Source organism: Antechinus flavipes, chromosome 6 (assembly GCF_016432865.1).
Source record: "Antechinus flavipes isolate AdamAnt ecotype Samford, QLD, Australia chromosome 6, AdamAnt_v2, whole genome shotgun sequence".
NCBI lineage: Eukaryota > Metazoa > Chordata > Mammalia > Dasyuromorphia > Dasyuridae > Antechinus > Antechinus flavipes.
Window position 1 is genome coordinate 93,517,616 of NC_067403.1, and position 20,233 is coordinate 93,537,848.

General features: G+C 33.3%; 1 protein-coding gene across 11 annotated transcripts in view; it reads left to right on the forward strand.

The window, feature by feature from the left end:
* The window catches only part of NPY5R (neuropeptide Y receptor Y5), a 164,598-nt gene that overhangs the window by 104,208 nt on the left and 40,157 nt on the right, over positions 1 to 20,233 (forward strand). The window lies entirely within an intron of this gene.

Consider the following 20,233-nt stretch of genomic DNA (forward strand, 5'->3'; position numbering starts at 1 on the left):
TATTGTAGGCATCCAGCAGAGATAAATGGAGCCATTCTGGACTGGTTAAGAGTGAAGTTACTAGAACTTGGGAAATTAGACAAGCTAATCACTTGGTGCTAGAAACTCAAAATAAATATAAAAAGCATAATCCTCCATTATATGATGAATAGGCATTTATTGCCTCTTTATCTCTTAATATTTTTTCCTTTGTTATCCTTAGAGTAATATTTAAATTCCTTCAAAGTAGACTCTAGTGTTATTTTTAATTTTTATAGCCATAGTACCAGTAATCAGTCAACTAACATTTATTAAGTGCCTACTATGAGCCAGGTACTGTGCCAGGAACTGGAAATACTAAGAAAGGCTAAAGATGATCTCAGCTTCCAAGAAGCTCCCAGACTTAGAGAGAAGACAACATGCGTACAACCATGTATAAATAAGAATAAATTGGAGATAATCTCAGAATAAAGGCATCAGAATATAGGAAGACTTCCTGCAGAAGATGGGGTTTTTACCTGAGATCTGAAGGAAGCCAGGGAAGCTAAGAGGCAGAGATGAGGAGAGAGAAAATGTATTCTAAATATGAAAAACAGCCAATAAAAATTCCCAGAGCAGGAAAAGAAGTATCTAGTGAGAGGTACAGCAGGAGGCTAGTGTCATTGGATTAGATTATGTGAAGAATAAATTGTAAGAAGACTGGAAAGGTAGGAAGGATTTTAAAAGCCAACACAAGATTTTAGACTGTTAAGTACTCAAATAGAAAAGATAAGATAGAATAGTTATCATGGTATTAATAATAATCCCTGGGAATCTTTTAGGGTACAGAATAGAAAGATTGGTGACTTCTATCTTGCCCTTGAAAGATTCAGGCTTTCACCACATAATAAAATAAGCTGAGAATTATTATGCCATAATTTAGGTGATAGACATTCAACCATTATCCCTTTGAGAAATCACTAGCCGCCTTCTAGAAAAACATATGTACTGAGCCAATTAGTTCTCTCTATATGTTGGTGTTATGATTTCTAAAGATGTCTAATTTACAAAAAGGAATATAATGGGCCCTATAAACATCTGGATAAATGTATTTCATCATTTTTTTAGCATAATTCTTGATTCTATGTTAGGCCTAGCCCATTTCTGGCACTCAGAACTTGTTACATGTCTGTGAGATAAGGAACATTGAAGATTATATCCGTTCCCAAATGAACTAAGTTTTTCAAATGAATATTTCTCAGTGAAGGACTATACTTTCAATAAATACTCTTTCCATCATTTTACATTCATATTTAAATTATATTAAGCCTCTGTCTTATGAAACTTACTGAGATAATTACCAGTCTTTAAGAAACTCATAGTACGTTGAATAGAAACAACATATGCAGAAGTAACTAAAATGTCAAAAATGAGGTGAAATGGGCAAAAGAGAGTAGAAAGAGGTTTTTGAATAATTTATTTAATTCAATGAGTACCTACTATATTTGATGAACCATGTTTAGTGCAAGGGCTACAAAGACAAAAGTGAAAGGAGACTTCAAGGAACTTCTGTTTGAAGTTGTAACACATAAACAAATAAGTAAAAAAAAAAAAAAAAAAAAAAAAGATAATTTGAAAAGAGGGATAGCACCAATTCCTCAGGTTTCCTTTAGGAGGTAGACCATCAAATGGTGGTCTTCTGTAGTGTGAGGTGGGGAGGGAGATAGTACAGAATTTAAAATATTATAGAAAAAAGTAAACAAAGAGGGAGAAAGGATGCCGATCACAAGTTGAATGCATTGAAGAAAGCTTAAGGATTCTAAAAAGGTGAAGTAAGGAAAGAATAAATTCACTTCATAGGAGACCAGAATTTTGCATTGGAGATGGAGCTCAGCAAGTTGGCCACTTTGGATGAGCCTGAAAGGGTAGGCTGAAGCTATGTGACATGCTAAGCTGAAGAGTTTATATTTTATCCAGAGGCAAAAGTGGACCAGAAGATACTTTTAAGCAATGAATGACTTGATACTTCATATATACTTTAAAAAACGACTTTGTCAGCTGCATGGGGGATGGATTAGAAAGAAACAATAGTGAAGGCAAGGAGAATAATTAGAAGGTATTTGCAATAGTCCAGGAGAGAAGAGATAAGGATTTGAATGAAGATACGATACATAAATGGAGAGGAGATGAATAGTACCTGCCAAGGTGACACTGTTTGTCCATTTGCGTCCATTTTTTCCCTTGTCATTATATTACTCTTCCACATTCTTTTCTGATTCTACATTTCCTTAATGTTATCCATTACACCACTCCTTGAGTTTAGTTTGGCATTGTAAATATGCTTTAGTCTACTTCTATCCACAATATATCTACCTATTGTGCTTTCAGTATATTCATAATTTTGATTTTTTTAAGGCTATGATGAATCCAAGATTCTCACCACATAGCATCATCAAGAGAATATTTGTGGGAGAAAATGGTCTATGAGCCAGGGAACAACCTGAGATCATTAAAATCTCTATTCAACTTTTCAAATGTAATCTAGCTTGCTGTCTTCCTTTTGTTCAATTCTGGGGGCCAATTCATTGCCCATCAACAGTTCCTGTCTCAGATAAATACTGATATATTTACTTAGTAGATTGGCCATCTAATGCATGTCACAATCTGGACAAGAGACATTTTTCATTCATTTAGTTTCCTTGTGTGGATTGTTTTCTGATTAAGAATGGATCTCATTGACAAAGTTCTGTAATGGTTGGGGTAAAATGCAATCAATACAATATTATCCACAAAGAGGAATAATTGAAGAACCTTACCACTCACAAAAAATCTCTTTTCTATTTGATTCTTACTCAGGACTTCCATGTTGATAGCAAACACTTTTGCTAAGCATATATTTTTTGGTATTGTGCTTTGCTTGGCAGCAATAATGGGAAGGTCCCTAAATAAAATTATCTCAATAGTTGCATTTATCAAACAATCTTGTATGATTTTCATATATACACAAAATACTTCTTATTGAAGGAGGGTCTTTAAAGATTATGTTTTGCCTTATAGAGTCAATTTTAGTTTTTGTAATAAAAAAGGATGCATTCAATTGTGTGACTACAGATGTGATTTGCTGTAAAGAATCTTTTCTGAAACTTTCCTATTTCCAAATTATATTTTAATTTAAAATTCCCTCAATATGCATGTAGAACAGTTTTTACAGAGACATTATCAACTGAGAATAATATATGAGTTGATAGATATTGATATTCCCTTTATTAGGTGAGTTTTGTTTTGTTTTAGAATTAATATTTATAATTTTTCTTCAGTCTTTTGGTGTCTTTCTTTGCTTGTGATATTTTATAAAATAACCTTACAAGGATTTCTTCTTCCCTAAATATTTCCTTGTATAACATATAATTGACCAAGATATTAGAGCCAAAATTTCAAGATTACTATGATATTTATGATAAAAATAAAACATCATAGAAATTAAAGAAACATTATAGAAATCAGTTTCATTTTTACATCTATTTGGTGTATGCTTTCGCTATTGCTATAGAAAGCAACATCATCCTTCCAGTTCCTCAGGCTTGCAACCTAGGAGTCCTTCTTGATTCCCTAACTATCTTTCATTTTCCCACCTTTATATTCAATCTCTTTCCACTGCCTATTGATTTCACTTTTGCAAAATTTCTCCAATGCCTTCATTTAAAAGCAGGCTGTTATGCATCATCTTGTGCCTGAACTAATACAATAGGCTACTGGTAGATTTGCCTGCTTTAAGTCTTTCTCCACTTTTTCCTCCATGCAGCTACTGAACAGATTTTCCTAAAGTAAAGATCTGATCATGTCACTTCCCCAACTCAAAAATCTCTAGTGGTTCCCTTTTACTTTTAGGATCAAATATAAATTCTGTTTTATTTTTAAGGTCCTTCATAACCTAGGTCCCTCTTATCTTCCTAGCCTTCTTGCACCATATTCTCCACCATATGTTCTGGCCTCCTTACTGTTTCATTAACAAGATTCGCCTCTCAGCTTTGGATATTTTCTCTGACCATTCCCCTTACCTGGAATGCTTCTCCTTCTCATCTTCACTTATTGCCTTCTGGCATCCTTTAAGTTCAAACAAAAATCTCATCTTTATAAGAAGCCTTTCCCACTCCCTCTTAATTCTAATGTCTTCCCTTTGTTAATTATTTCCTATTTATCTTGTATATAGCTCATTTGTATACATTTATCCCTTAGTTGTCTTCTATATTAGACTATGAATTCTTTGAGGATAAGGACTATCTTTTGCATCTTTTTTTTTTTTTTATCTCCAGCACTTAGCATTGTGCCTGGCTTGATAGTAGGTGCTTAATAAATGTTTATTAATTAATTGATTCATCTATAAATGCTTTTAGGTCAACATAGTTCATTCAGATTACATGCCAAATTTTCTATATGTCTTGTTTTTGCTTCTACTGCAGTCCTCTTTTAATGAGATAATACTACTCATAAATTTCTGGGATCCTCTTCCTTAGTGTTTTACATAAGATTTTACAAATAAGTTTGAATTACATGCTAATGTTGCTTTTGCTTGCAGTGAAATAAAATGTTTGCTGGCTAAAGAAGTTTCTTAGCTCTTTTAGCCTCCACATTGTGATGACAGCTTTATATCAGTTAAACTTTTCTAGAAAATGATGATAATCAAGTCAAAATCTTTGTCTTTTTCCAATTTTTATTTGACTTGAACCATCAAAGTCTTGAATCATCAATGTCTGTTTTTTGTGTTCAGACATTCGACAAGTTCAGAATCCAGCTATCTTTTAGCTCTCCATGTTGTTTATAAGGATAGTGTGAGATATTTTGTCCAGTCTGGTACCTTGTGAAAAAGAATATGATATTAAGCTAGAAAAACCTTGTGATTTGCTGTATTCTTGATGAAGTCATGCTGAATCTGTGATCACTATTAAAAAAGACATTCACTAGTTATTACTTTAAATAATATATCCTAGGATTTCCCCAGAAATCAAAATCAAGCTCAATGGCTTATAGTATACTCACTTTAAATGAAAGAAGATTCAATCTTCTCAGTCTTGACTCATTTCTCCAGTGTGGTGTGATGCTAAAAATCACCTAGATTTTTAGCTAGATTTAAAATCAGAATATCTGAATATGAATCTTAGCTGTTATTTACTATCTCTGTGATCTTAGGTAATCTTTCAAACTCTCAGATCAAAATCATCACCTATAAAATTAGAGTTGAACTAGATATCTCTCAAGGTCTCCTCCAGCTCCGATAGACAGACCTGAGAGAAGGTCAGTGAGACAATAAAGCATCCATAGTGACAGACTGAAAATTAGCCTCTTAAGAAAAAAATAAAAAAACTAATTTTGTGTAACCTCGATTACAGCAGGTTGTAGAGTAATGCAAAATATCTCTGAGGATAGGAGAATTAACAGTGACAATACTAAAGATAAAATAGGAAGAACCTCAGAAGATGTTCCAGAACTCTGAGGAAACTATAAAATTTAACACTGAAATTATAAACATTCTTTCAGGAATAAAGAATAAAGATGGGTTCAGAGGCAGGGGAATGAATTAGAAGACCTCTTGATCTCTCTTCTAGCTCAGTGAATCTATAATTCTATACAAAACCTTCCAAGAGAAATGGCTGCCCTTGTCACCCAACTGAAAAGAGATGAAGAATGTGGTCAGTCAGTCTTGGCGGGACTCCCCATATGCCAATAGCCTGAGAAAGTTCTCCCTGAATCAACTCTATTGGCAGTCTCCCCCACCCTTTCTCCTTTTTTTGAAGCTTCCTAGAAGGAGTTTCAGTGAAGATGACTGGTGCTAAGAGCCCATTTCTATTGTAAGTCTTCTGGGGCAGCATGGAAACAAAACTCCTATTCAGCAGGGGCTGATTTCCACCCCTTGGGTAGAAAATGGCAAGAACCTCTTACTGATTCTAATTTTCTTGGAAGAAAAAAGAAGCCATGGCATAATTCCTGAGAATCTGTAAAGCTAACTAGGGGCTTCAAAATCATGATCTTTTAAAGAATTGCTTTCTGCTTTTAGAGAAAAAAACTTTGTTATATTCTGCCTAAATGTGTTTTTAATAGTTAAGGTTGGGGAGTGGGTAATGAATTGGCTCTTTGTGAAGTGTGGGCCAAAAACTTTAAAAACACAAGCTTGCAGAAATTAAGAAGGTTGTTGAAATACATTTAACTAATTGTAGGAAAAATAATAAGCCACAGAAAGTAAAGGTCAGAAACTTAGATTTAAAACAATTCATATATCTCTGCATTCCTTATACTACCACCAATCCTTGTATATGTCATATATTCAATAAATATTTGTTGAATCAATGACTATACTTATATTTGTGCATCCAATTTGTTTAAGCTAGGACATAACTTAGAGACCGTCTAGCCCACCTTCCTACCTACCCTCCCTCCCACCATTTTTTTAAATAAATGAGAAAACTAAATCCCATTGAGGGAAAATAATTTATCCAGGGTCACAAAACTCATGAGCATCAAAGCTAGAAGTAAAATCTAAATTTATGATTCTATTCCCATTTCTTTCAATTTAGATCACATTGCTTCCTATTGGTTTTTCATTAAATATTATTCTAAAATGCACAATTATTTTAAATATATCACCAATAGATGGCAATTCTAGATACCTGACCAGTCAGGAAACAAAAATACAACAATAAACAATCCTGAGTTCCAAACAATTGCTCAATTGTTTGGGCAAATTATTTAATCTTCAGTCCCCCCTGTTAACTGTCCAGTGGTATGAATTGAAGAGAAGGGGCCAACCTGTATCTCATCTGGTACAAAAAGTTTCCTCAGTTCATGACAGCAATGAAAACACAGGTCTTGTATCACTCCATCCAATTTATTAACATTAGTAATTAATTTAAAAATAAATATCTGAAAATTAAATAAAGAACTATAAAACTTTATGATTTTAGTAAAGAGTTGTATTATTTATTCAAACACAATAACTAACTGGCATTGTGTGTTCCATTCTGAGACCCATTAATTGATTCCTAAAGAACATATGACCATTTGGACCATGAAGTTATACCTAAACACTGTCAGTCAACTAATGGTCTCTTAGGCACAGTGCCTAGGAGAAAATAATCAACCCCATATGTTGGAACTTTAAAAATTCTAACTTATAAAATGATAGTCAAGATAATGGTGCCAAGAAAGCTAGAGAACATTGTGGATAGAAAATCAGACTTGGAGTCAAGAAGATTTGAATTCAAATCTAGCCTCAGACAGTTTTTGCTGTGAGATCCTGACTGAGGAACCTAACTAACTTCTGTTTGCCTTAGCTTTCTCACCTCTAAAATGGGGATAATAATGTATCTGCTTACCAGGATTGTTATGATGATCAAATGAGATAATATTTGTAAAAGGTACTCATCAAGCACATAGTTCATACAATAGGTACTTAATAAATGCTAGTTTCTTTCTGCTCTCCTCCCTTCAAAAAAAGAAAAAAAAAAGATAGTGTTTTGTTTTTGTTGTGTTCCATATTGCCTGTTTGATCCACAGTGTTTAACCAGTAAATCATTAACAATATTGATTGAGTATTCACCAATGCTATAGTGTACTCCAATGTAATGTACTCTAACAAGGACTCTGACTTGATTTGAAGTGGGAACTTTGCCATATACTATCTATGACTTAAATTCTTAGAAAGCTCTATAATTCTCAGAGTGGCTAAAACACTCAATAATGGTCATACATCTATTCATTGTTAGAGGCAGGAAAAAAAATGGAATCTTTCTATTATGTGAGTTCAACTATGACAATCTGATTTTTATGTTCAGTGTTCAGTATTCCAGAATTTTTTGGAGGTTCCAAAAGCTTAGAATTTGCCTAAAATCTGAAATGGGATTTTCCTCATAGCTAATCATCTGTTGCTAAGACTCTTGAGGATCTCCCCACTCTAGTTCATTCATGCTTTACCCATTTGTTAAACTAAATTTCCTAAAGTAAAGATATCATATCTAACACCACCACCCCCATTCAATAACATCCAGTGATTACTTACAATTTCTAGGATCAAATATCAAATCCTCTGTATGCAAAGTCTTTCACAATCTGACCCCACCCTACCTTTCTTGTCTTCTTACATCTTACACTTTCTCTTACTCCCCACCCCAGTTAGGTGGAACTAATGGATAGAACCCTGAGCCTCTAATTAAGAAGAACTGAGTTCAAATCCAGCCTTAGATACTCATTAGCTGTGTGATCCTGCGAAAGTCATTTAATTGTCTAGTTTCCTCAACTGTAAAATGGAGATCATAATACCATTAATTCATGGAATTGTTGAGAGGACTGAATGAGGCAATATTTGCAAAGTGCTTAGGCACATGGTGGGCACTTAATAAATGTTTATTCCATCCCTTCTTCCCTTCCCTACCATGTACTCTGTGATTCAGTTAAATTAGCTTCTTTACCGTTCCATGTATTTTTACTGATTATCCCCATGCTTGGAATGATCTCCTTCCTTGTCTCTGCCTCTTGGCTTCCCTGGCTTCCTTCAAGTTCCACCTAAAATCCACTTAAAATTTTTACAAGAAACTGTTTCTTAATACCCTTAATATTAGTATTTTCCTCTAGTGATTATCTCTAATTTATCTTTTCTATCTCTTGCTTGTCCATAGTTGTTTTCATGCTTATCTATCAAATAATAATGTAAACACTTTGAAAGCAGAGATTTTCTTTGAATCCCAAGGGCTTAAAAATGTTTACTGGTTTAGCCAGAGAATGAAGTAAGTGATAGACGATAAAGAAATCTCATACTTATAAATAAATGGTTTTTAAATCAGAAAAGTTCAGAAGGCATTATGTAAAATAAATAAAAATAAAATCATAAAAATAAAGTTGTTATATCTCAGTAGAGCAAAAATATCTTATAACAGATAAAGATGGGGATCTTCCCTAAGTCAACTATCTATCTTTTTATATTTAGAATGTTGATTTTGTAAGACAAAGATCAAACGTAAGAAAAAAAAGTGAGAAAAAGATGATTTTCAATCAAGATTTCTATCTGAACTGCTTAATCAACTTTTTGATAGATACAAAAAGATAACAACCAAGAGCATCACCCTGTTACAATATAAACTCATTTGTAAAAATCTAACAAAGAAGGATTTTTGGAAAATTATGAGCAAAACTACCTGATAAAAGAAAAACAGCAAGAAGCTATAGGGGTAAAACAATCTTAAAGGAGTTTGGTAAAATCTTTCCAAGGTCATCTCAGATATAATTAGAAGGACAATATTATATCATAAAATTGGAAAGGACATATACAGATGCTCATAACAAGATCTTTTCCCCATCAAGAACAGGGGTTCTAAACCTTAAGGAAAAAAAAAAGATATATTGTCGATTATATTTCAATAGCATTCCCTTACAATCCAATGCATTTTATTTTGTTTATTTAAAAACATTATTCTTAGAAAGGAGCTCATAGTCTTTACCAAACTGACAAAAGAATCTATAATATAAAAATATATTTAGAAACCTTGTCTTAAGTGAATTTAATGAGAGGCTAAATAAACAACTTAGAACCAAATAGCTAATATGTGTTAAAAGAAAAACCTGAATCTTTCTGGTTTCTAGATTAGCTCTCAAACCACTTTGCCAATTATTAATATCAATTGAAAAAAGGATCAAGTGAAATATGCACTCACCAAAGTTCTCACCATTTTGAAAAGCATCTAGTGTAGATTCCATATTCAAGAAGGATTCTCTATAGGTGAAATTTTCTAGATCCCTTTATTTACAGATGAGATTGTGCTGAATATATAAAGATAAGCAACTGCAGAACCTTATATATTTTATTCATTGTCACCAAAAAGAGTTTGATCTAACTTTCCATAAAGGAAAACCAAGTAGCTGAAAAATCAATATTGTCTAGAGTATGATATGCAGTTCATTGGACAGCTTATTCATGAATACACATATCTTAGATAGACCCTGAAAATGAACTATGAACTGGGTCCTGAAATGAATAAAAGGAAGTAAATAGGCTGGATTATCTTTGGAAAATTGGGCAATGTTCTTAATTCTCTTTATTCCCCAATTTCTTCCTGAATCAGGTGGTGTATATTTTAAGCACCATTCCTTTTAGTGACATTGTTTGACTTTGAGTCATAAAAAACTATTGTTTCTGAAGAATTGAAATTGAGGATTCTCCATTGCGTAATGGAGGAAAGGCACATGATGGATGTGAGCAGGTGGCAAGACAATACAATTCAATATAAGAGAATTATATTGAAAAAGTGGTGTATAGGATGTCATCAGAGATATGTGCAAGTGGGAAAGTCAAAGGTGATTTGATCACAAAGCAAGAGTGAAAAATAGCCAATGAATAGTTCTGGTAATAATACCAATACCAATACAAATAATAGCAAGAAAATACAAGGGAGGTCTCCAGCCTTCTGGAAGGGCATGGATGAGAGTTCCACAGTATGGCAGGCAAGGATGGTTTGCTATCTGCATTGTTGAGGTGAATACTGACATCAATAAAGTCATTTAAGGCACTGGAGTGTATTGATAAACCAAAGTGTCTAAGGGCAATCAGAACAGTAAAGAATCTTTAATTCATTGCATATAAAAACCAGACTTAAGGAAACTGAGATATTTGGACAGCAGAAGACAAGATGTAGCGTGAACATGATATTTGAAGGATTGTTGAAGGGAGGGATTAGAATTTTTTGGCATGGATGCAAAAAGCAAAATCAGGAGCATTTGAAGAGTCACAGAATTCAGAGTTATAAGGGACTACAGGAGCCAACTATCCTAACCTATGATTGCAAAATAATTCCTCAGTAGATAGATCCTCTTGTGGATATGAGATGTTTTCAATTTGGTTCCCATCTTTTCTGATAGGGCCAATTCAAAAGGTAGTTAGACAATAAATAAACCAAGAGAATAGGACTGGGTTACTTCAAAGGTCTGTGATCCTGTGTGTCATGCTTTATTGGAAGCTGAAAAAAAAAAAACTTGTTTATTAGTTGCAGAATGAGCACAATTGACAATATAATGGAAGAGTAAGGAATTAATGACCAATTATTTGATAATTTTAAAGCTAATGATTATGAATAAAAAGTATACCATTGACAAGTAGAAAAAGAAAATAGAAATATCACCTGTGAAAAGTCCACTTTTCATTTTTTTTACATATGCTTACTAACTTCAAGGAAAGTTGAACAAAACTAAAAACTTTAGAAAGTGGTTGTCACTTTTAAACCACAGCAAGTTCTAAATTATAATACATGGCCACTAAAATACAAGCTCTTCCAATAGAATGTAAGGTCTTTAGGTCAGGGAGTTTTTTTCCTTCTCTCTTTTTTTTTTTTCCTAGCATCTAGCCAAATGCTTTGCCTATTACTGCTGAGGGAATTTGGACTCGGATTTGATCCGTATAAGACATTCTTATTGAGAAAATTCCCTCTACTATTGTTGATTCTCAGCTGTTCTGTATTTGAGAGTTTTTTGGATGTAATAAGAACTTAAGTGACTTTTTCAGGATCACAAAGCATATAGTTTTAGAGATAGGGCTTGAGCATAAATGGTCCTGACTCAGAAGCCTGCCCTTTATCAACTACACCAAGCTGCCCTTGATCTCACACATAGCATGTATTTGCTAAGTGCTTGTTGGATTGGATTCGATAGAGGCAAAGGAAGTGATAGCAGTAAAATCAAATTATACCACAGGCCAATTACATACATGTTTACATTTTAGGATGGCCTCATGGCATAAAAAGGAAAAGGGAGAAGCGGTTTGTTATGCTATGATCACTTAGTAATTCACTGGTGCATTTTTCTTTTGCTGATATGGAAAATGAGCCGACACTTCCAGATAATGCTTTAATTTTAGGTCCTGAAATAGGCATTAAGTAAAGCTTTAACAAATCACTGTCTACTAACAAAACAAAAATTTATCATGAAGATTTAGGAGGTAATTGATAAATGTTTAGTTAACTTCTCAATGAATTAATTGAAAATTTCAAAAGAATAATGTGCCCATTCATTCTATATAAACAAGATACAAGCCCCTTTAGAATCATAGTGTGCATAGAGCATAGACCATATACCCCTAGGGTCATGGTGAAAATTTTAAATAAAAGTTTATTGAACAATTGCTGCTAGCATAACTCAAAGATCCCCACAGCATTCAAACTAAAAGATACCTCCATCCTAATTTCATATATAGTATTGTTTAGAGGTCAAGAAATATGACAAGAATATATATATGCACACACACATATATTTGTATACACACATACCCATATATATATATATATATATAGTTCTGTAATTGACTTGAATGTTTGTCATATATATGGGCATGAGAATTCATGATCTGAATCACCATAGTTCTGAGATTTTTGTTTGGTCCAGACTTTTGATTTAATTGGTGTAGCTAATTTCATGTAATGAAACTCTCCCTACCAATGAAGTTAGGAAACTTCTCTGAAACTTCTAATTTTAGAGAAAATTGCATGGAACACTGAGGATTTAAGTGATTTGAACAGAATCATACAATCAAATTGTATTCGACGTTGGTAAACAAATGTCATTACGCACATACACATACACATACACAAATTAATAAATGAATTATCAAATTCCCCATTCAAACATCCTTCCCTATTTAATACTAGCATCTATCCCTGCCCATTAATTTCTTACTGATTGTTGTTAAGCACTTCAAAAGAGAATGGTTTTAATATTAAAGGTTTTTAAAGAGGCCCCTGGGAAAATTGATAAAGCTTTTGAATATTTTTACAACAATGAGCCTCTTTCTGATGTCAAATGTGAAATGAAGAATATCTTACCATGCTATCATATCATTTCTTTGGAAAAAATCATTCCCCCCAAATAAACACTTGTGTTCTTTGTTCATCTTAAGAATTGGTACATAATTGCAACTGTAAAGTCAATTTTGTTAAATAGAAGATTGGTATTTACATAAATTTTGCTTTTTTAATATAAAGTCCTAATTAACCCTTCTATAAATTTATTACTATGAAATATTGTTCTCCATTTTAAGTTGATTCACTTAAGTGTTTTTTTCTCAGTATCAATTATACTAATATAACAAGGACTTCTCTTAATCTCCTTTGTGTAAGATCTTCATTAAATTTCTGTTCTAATGCTTCACTGTGATATGGAGCAGCTCTTGGATTAGGCAGTTGAATGCAAACTTTGCTGTTTCTGACAAGCTGAAAAGTCTTGGGAGTAAAGCAGGAAACAAACTACTGTCCATTAAAAGACCTTTTAGTTTGTAGAGGCTCATCTCCAGATAACTGCCTATCCAAGGATTTACAACTTTTGTCACAGTGACTCACAGCCTGTTTACTAACTGGCCAAGAAACTTTGCTATGAAAGTAATGATAGCCCATCCAAATGAAAATACTGACTTCTTAAAGGTGTTAAAAGTATGGTTGAAAGGCACTATTCTAGGAAACATGGACACAAACGCTAAATCAGACTATTTTTTACCCTCAAAGAGTTTATAACTTAATATGAAATACTGAAAGATTGATATTAGAACTTGCAAGTGTTTATTTTGAAGGCAATCTATAAAATCTATACATTTAAAAAGTCTTTTCCTCTGGGATGGAGGCCAATGATTCCTTCCCAAAATTCTTGTTTTAGTATACTTCAGAAGAACTTTATTCCATCTTTTTCTACTTTCTGATTATTCTCAAAATCAACCTTAACTAAGGTTCTCTCCTTAATATGAAGAGGAGAATATAAAATGTGATTCCATTCCATGGGAATCTCGTGTAGTGGTGTAATAGGAAGATTGTGGGATGTGAGATTCTACATTGGGGAACAATCTAACTTTGGACCAGTCATCTATTGCTAACTACACAGAGGTCTTTACCTGTTATCTTGTTTAGATTAGTTTCCTCATCTGTGGAGCAAATGGGTCAGACAAAATGATTTCTTAGATCTGTTCTAACTCTAAAATTCTGTGATCTTTTTCATTTGAAAATATATATCTACTAGAGAGAAGAATTCTGTGGTAATAGCCTGTGCCCTCTGCACAAAATCTGAAAGTAGAAAATCAGTCTATCCTTTTGAAGTTATAAAAATTATTCAACATGAAGGAGCTATATATGTTATAGATGAGAAACAGGAGTATCAGTAAAGCTCTGAGTCATTATAGTTTTACTACAGATTTACTTTTCTCTTTATTCTTCCCTCTCCCCTCTTCAACCATGTATTTTACATTCTAGGATCTATCACTTTATGGCCAGCTGAGTGAAAGTCACACTGGCACATGGACAGTAATGGGATTGGGCTAACGAAGAAGAGTGAGAAATGGAAATCTAGTTAAAGAAGGCAAATTGTATTAAGCTGAGAAAGTAGACAAGCATGAAGTTCAGGAAAGAGAAGACAGGAACCTTAGGGACAATGTCCACTTTCTGAGATATCAGCAAGAAGAGTGGTAGTAAATGAGGTTGGTGAACTCTAATCCTTGAGTTGAGACTGTTTGGTGATTATTTTATCTCTGGGCACACATGTGTTGATCATGGCCAGAAAGAAGCCTGAACCTGCATAAAAACCTGATTGATGCATGGAGAAAGACTACCTCACACCAAGATCGGGGAAGTAAGTATGGAGGGCAGTACTTACTGCCAGAGTGTCTATGGAAGGAATGATAGGATGTTAGAAGTTAGGGCATTTTACAGTTCCATTTTACACTTTCATTTTATAAATAGACCAAGATCCTTAGAAATAATTTGTTCAGATCACACCATTACTAAATGGCAAATATGGAATTTGAATACAGATCCTCTGACTCTCAACTCTAATGCTCAAATATCACACTATTTCCCAATTTGCATAGTAGTCTGTAAGTTGAGTTCACTTTATTTTTCCTACTTTGAGTAGGTATTTCTTAATACAGAGTGGAAAATCAGAGACAAATGTAATATTTCTGAAATTTAAGTGTGATTTTTTTTCATAAAAGTCATCTTGCAATGTACATTCCCTAATAGAATACTTACTAGTTAGAAAGCAAGACATCTAACCACAACCAAACAACTGTATCTTATATTAGATGCAACATTTCTTACCAACAATCTTATAACTCTCTACCAAGGTCAAGGAAAGCACATTTCATCTTCTGTTTTCTCTGGGACCAAGAATGACAACCCATTTAAGCTAAATTCAAATGCATTTTAATATTACTTATTATTTGTGTAATCATATAGTCTCAGTGTATGTATAATATTCTCCTGATTCTACTTTCTTTGCTTTGTATCAGTTCATATATGCTTTCCTTTGAACAATTCATATTTGTCATTTCTAATAATATTCTATTAATTCATATGTCACAATTTATTCAGCTATTCCCCTAATCTAAAAGCACCATATTTCTAGTTTTTTACTACCACAAAAAGTGCTGCTAGGAAAAATTTGATATGTGTGATTCTTTTCTTCTGCCTTTGGCCTCCGTAGGTTACATGCCCAGTAGTATGATCACTGAGTCAAAGGGTATGACTGTTTAATGGCTTTTCTCAAATTATTTTCTAGAATAGTTGGACCAATCTGTAGCCCCACCAATAGTGTATTAGTGTGCCTATCTTCTTACAGCTCTTCCAACATTGACTTTTTCTGTCTTTTATCATCTTTGTCAATTTGATCACGCCTGGAACTTTGTCTAATAGTTTATCAACAATGGGATTTGCTGGCCCGATTTGTGGAGGTGGTCCAACTCCTGAACACAGGAACCTATGAAGAAGGATCTTTGGAGAACTTTTACTTTCTAGGCCTGCCATGGATTTTACGGTATTTCTCTTCTTCCCTCCTCCTCACCCACAATTCAAAATAAATAAAAATTCTACTTCATTGTTTACCAAAAATTTTGAAAAATGCCATGGTCAGTCTTTTTCCCTCTCCCCCTCTTTGAAAAAAATCTATTTCAGATATATTATTGTTTTTTCTGCTCTTTCATGAAGTGTGAAATTGTTCACACAGCTTTGGTTATGCTTCTTGGAGCTCTGGTCCATTTTTAAACCAAATGCGTAAGTATACCTGATGAGAATACCTAACCACAAATGATTATTCCTTGTAGCCCAGACTGAACTGAAAATTTCTGTAGAAACAAATCTGACTTTCTCAGACAAATGGATTTCAACTCTCTTCTTTCTCAAAACAGGAATCCTCTGCTAAATTTCACTTTGCATGCCATCAATAATTGCTTGGACTTCCAAAAAAAAAAAAAAGAAAAAAGAAAGAAAGAAAGAAAAAGGTTTCTTCTTTTCCGTGTTGTCAGTGACCTCTCTTTCCATTTCATATGTAAGTTCTAGGAGGGAAAAATTCATTGTCATGATTCAGATAATCATTTTGTTCACTCCTATAGAGCAGTGGGAATTTTCTCGTTAGGGAAACAAATTCTTTGGACTTTAGGTGTTGACAGAAGAATTCACCTAGGAAAAGAAAAAAGAGGCTAAATGATCAAGATTGTGGTTTTGTTTTGTTTTGTTTTAAGGAGAAATAGATAAGTCAAATGAAAAGTTAGCCAAATAGTTGCCTAGATTTTTTTGTCTTGTTTTAAAGAGAGTTTAGCATCATAACTTTGAGTTGGGGGGGGGGGGACTCTTAAAAACTAGCTAGTTCAACTTTCCATTTTACAGATGAAGAAACTGGGGCCTGGAGAAGTAAACTGGATTGCCTAAGATCATACAGATACTAAATGTCAAAGTTAGAAATTGAATTCAGGCCATCTGATTCTCAAGGCAGCTTTTTTTTTTTTTTTTTAGCAGATATAAGAACAGAAAAATTATTTTTAATGTGCTTCTAGGCTTACACATAGTTTGTAGAGTTAAGCCTGAAAGGAATTTTAGAGGTCCCAAGCCCATAAACATTAAATGATTGCCCAGGGTAATACAGGTAGCAAAACTACTGTGATCTAGTAATTGCCCCAGCAATTTTGAAATTTTTCCTTTGGACACCAAATTTCAAAGGAAATATTTCTTTGATGATGGAAAAATTATGTGCTTCCATATGCTGTATGAATTTGTTCAAGTCAATTTAGCAAATATTTATTAAGTACCTACTGCATATTGATACCACATTAGGCACTGGAGATGAATGAAGCCCAAAACAAAACAGTATCTTCCCTTAGGGGATACACAGATAAGTCAATGAATACTTGTATAATTGTATAAAAAATAGTACAAAGCAACATCAAGGGAAAGAAAATTAACTGGCTGGGAAAGAATTGGAAACAATCAGGAAATCCTCAATGATATTAATAACAATAATAGTATCTTATAGCACTTTTAGTCATTTACACATATTAATTTATTTCACTGTCACAATCACTCTAGAGGAACATAGTATTATTATCCTACATTTATACATGTGAAAATTGAAACTCAAAGAGGTTATGTAATTTACCCAGAGTCTTACCAATAAGTCTCTAAGGTCGGTTCTCAGTTTTTATGTTCCTGACTTTGTCTAATAAGTCACCAAGCTACCTCAAAGCATGTCTTAAAGCACTAGAAAGCTTTACTTGATTTGCTTATAGTTCTGAGAGCATACACAATGACAGATGGCCTCAGGGTTCAAGGTTTCCATTGGCCAGGAGAATGATGCTTTTAGTTTTATTTGGTAACTTTAAAATAGGGCATTAAGAAGAAAAAGGTAAGTCTATCTTTTTACAAAAAAAGAGAAATCTCAAGACATCAAAAACAGATATTTCTATTTTTCTGTTCTCCTTCTGAAAAAGGGTGTAGAATGCTATTAGGATACCCATGAAGTACTGAATTAGATAAAGACAGGATTTCAATTTATATTGTTTTAATAAATCTATTTTTCAGTATGTTTGTTGATATAGTTCTCATTTAAAGTGTCAATACCTTTTAATATTGATACTATGTACTCCCTAGTTTTATGGCCAATATGTTGTCATGCTTTTCATGATTTGGGTTTTTTTTTAAGAATTTGATAATAAGCCATTGAAATATATTATTATTCTCAAATCCTTTCCATGAAATAGTACATGAGAGAATTAGGTTAAGTCAAGTGATAGGCTTCTCTTCAATACCTAAGACATTGAGAAGAGGAGAGGAATCTAGGAAAGGAAGACTTCATACATAAAAATATTAATAATAGAATATGAACAAGGGAAGTTGTGAGAGTATAATTTATGCTCAAATAAATACTGATTAAATAAAAATTCAATTCATCTTAACCTGATTCTTCTGGCTTGATAATTCCAAAAAAATCTTTATTTCATCTTGGAGAGTCCTCCCTCCAGCAATGGAGATCAATTGCAATTTCCTCTTTTCCTTAGTGAATGGTCTTCATGACTTGTGACAAACAACAATAAAACAAAATAAAACCAACCAAAACAAAAAGTAAATCAATCCTTCAATTTAGCAGAAATGTTCAAAACTTGTGATTTACTGGAATAGCCTTTGATGAAAGAGCCTTCTCTACATAAAAGCAGGTCTTCAGTGTCTGCAAGAGTTTCTTATGACTATGATTTGAAAATTCAGGTCATAACTGAAATCAGGAATCCCCCTATGTCACCAACATGCCTACACCTATGACAGTGAAGAGGAAAATAAATGATGCAGAACCCATATTTTGCACAGAGGAGAATACTCTGAACAAAAAGATGGTAATAAAATTGTAAATCCATGTACCATTCCAGCAGTAATTCAAAGTTCTGTGATCTATTCACTTTCTCTGTTATCCCTGGGAGCTTGATTTGAATCAACATCACAAGCAACACACGCAAATATATTTGACTCCAGGTTGATAGAGGAATAAACACCTCCTTTGAGATTTAGCTCCAAGATAATTGAATGAATGATGATGATTTAAAAGCTCATTGAGGGAGTCAGATTAGACCAATTTATTATTAATCACATTTTATAGATAATAAATGACCTAGCTGCCAGTCAAAATCCACTTAAGATTTTCAGAAGGAATGACAACAAGAACAGAGGTCAATGAAAAATGATATCCTGTTCCTTTTGGTAATTTTGTTTGGAGTTGATCCAAACAGAAAATCAGGGAGAAACCAATAGCTTGGAGCAAAGTGTAAGTAAAACATTGAGGTAGATATATGAGGGCTAGCCAGGAATGGTGCTAGCAATGATGCTAATGATTACTCACATTTATATAAAGTGCATTAAGGTTTGTAAAGTATTTTCTTCATAATAGCTTTGTGAAATGGATAGTTCAAATATTATTCATCCCAGTTTGTAAAAAAAAAAAAAAAAAAGAAAGGATTAGGGAAGGCAGGAAGACTTAAAGAATCCAATAGCTAGTTAAGTGTTAAAGCCACAGTAAAAACCCAGATCTTATGATTTGAAATACAATACTCTTATCATATCATATCATTATCATATATTCTGCTTTTAATAGTCTGTTGTGCTTCTTTTGAATCACACTCAATTTCTTAGGAATAGCTTCTTGTTGGGCAATGTGGGTGACTAGTCTATAAAACAATTAGCAGAGAAGAAAGAGTGACCATTTCTACAGTTTATCCTAATTGGACACCATTAACTCTAATCCTTATAAAATTCCAACCCCATCATTGCCTTTCCCAGAAAACATCTGGATTATGCCCCACATATCGCTTTTATCTACCCCATTTCTTCTGCTATCTCAAATGGAAGCACAATTTAAAATAAATGTTTCCTAAACTACAAAAACATCTATAGACCAATAGGAACAGGAAAATTTATTTGTTGGTTGGAAGATGCTCTGGGAGGGAAATGGAAGCTCTTCTTTATTTTATTAAACTGTATTCATAAATTTTATTTTGACACAACAAATACTTCCTGAAAAATACCTATATATTCCTTACCCCTAATATGTTTCTGAAAAATGATTAGCTTGATTTTTAAACTCTGACAGTGTGGTACTAATACTGAATTTTGTGTTTGTGTTGTTGCCTCTTATGCATGATTTTATTTATATTGTTGCAGTCATTTTGTATATTATTCTTTTGCTTTTGTTTTCTTCATTCTGAATTGCTTCATACAATCTTCCCATCTTCTCTGAATTCTTTTTATTTGTCATCTTTTCAGCATATTTTTTTCAATCCATCTTCAATCTTTGGGCACATATATTGTGTCTAACTTTTTTTTTGTCATACATTGTCTGCTATCAACGGTTTTTTTATGCATACTTTCTTGCTGTCAACAGCTTCCTTAGGAGTCTGATTATCTAGGGTGAACTCTGAGCCAAAAGTTAAGAACAATTTAGCAATTCCACATAGTAA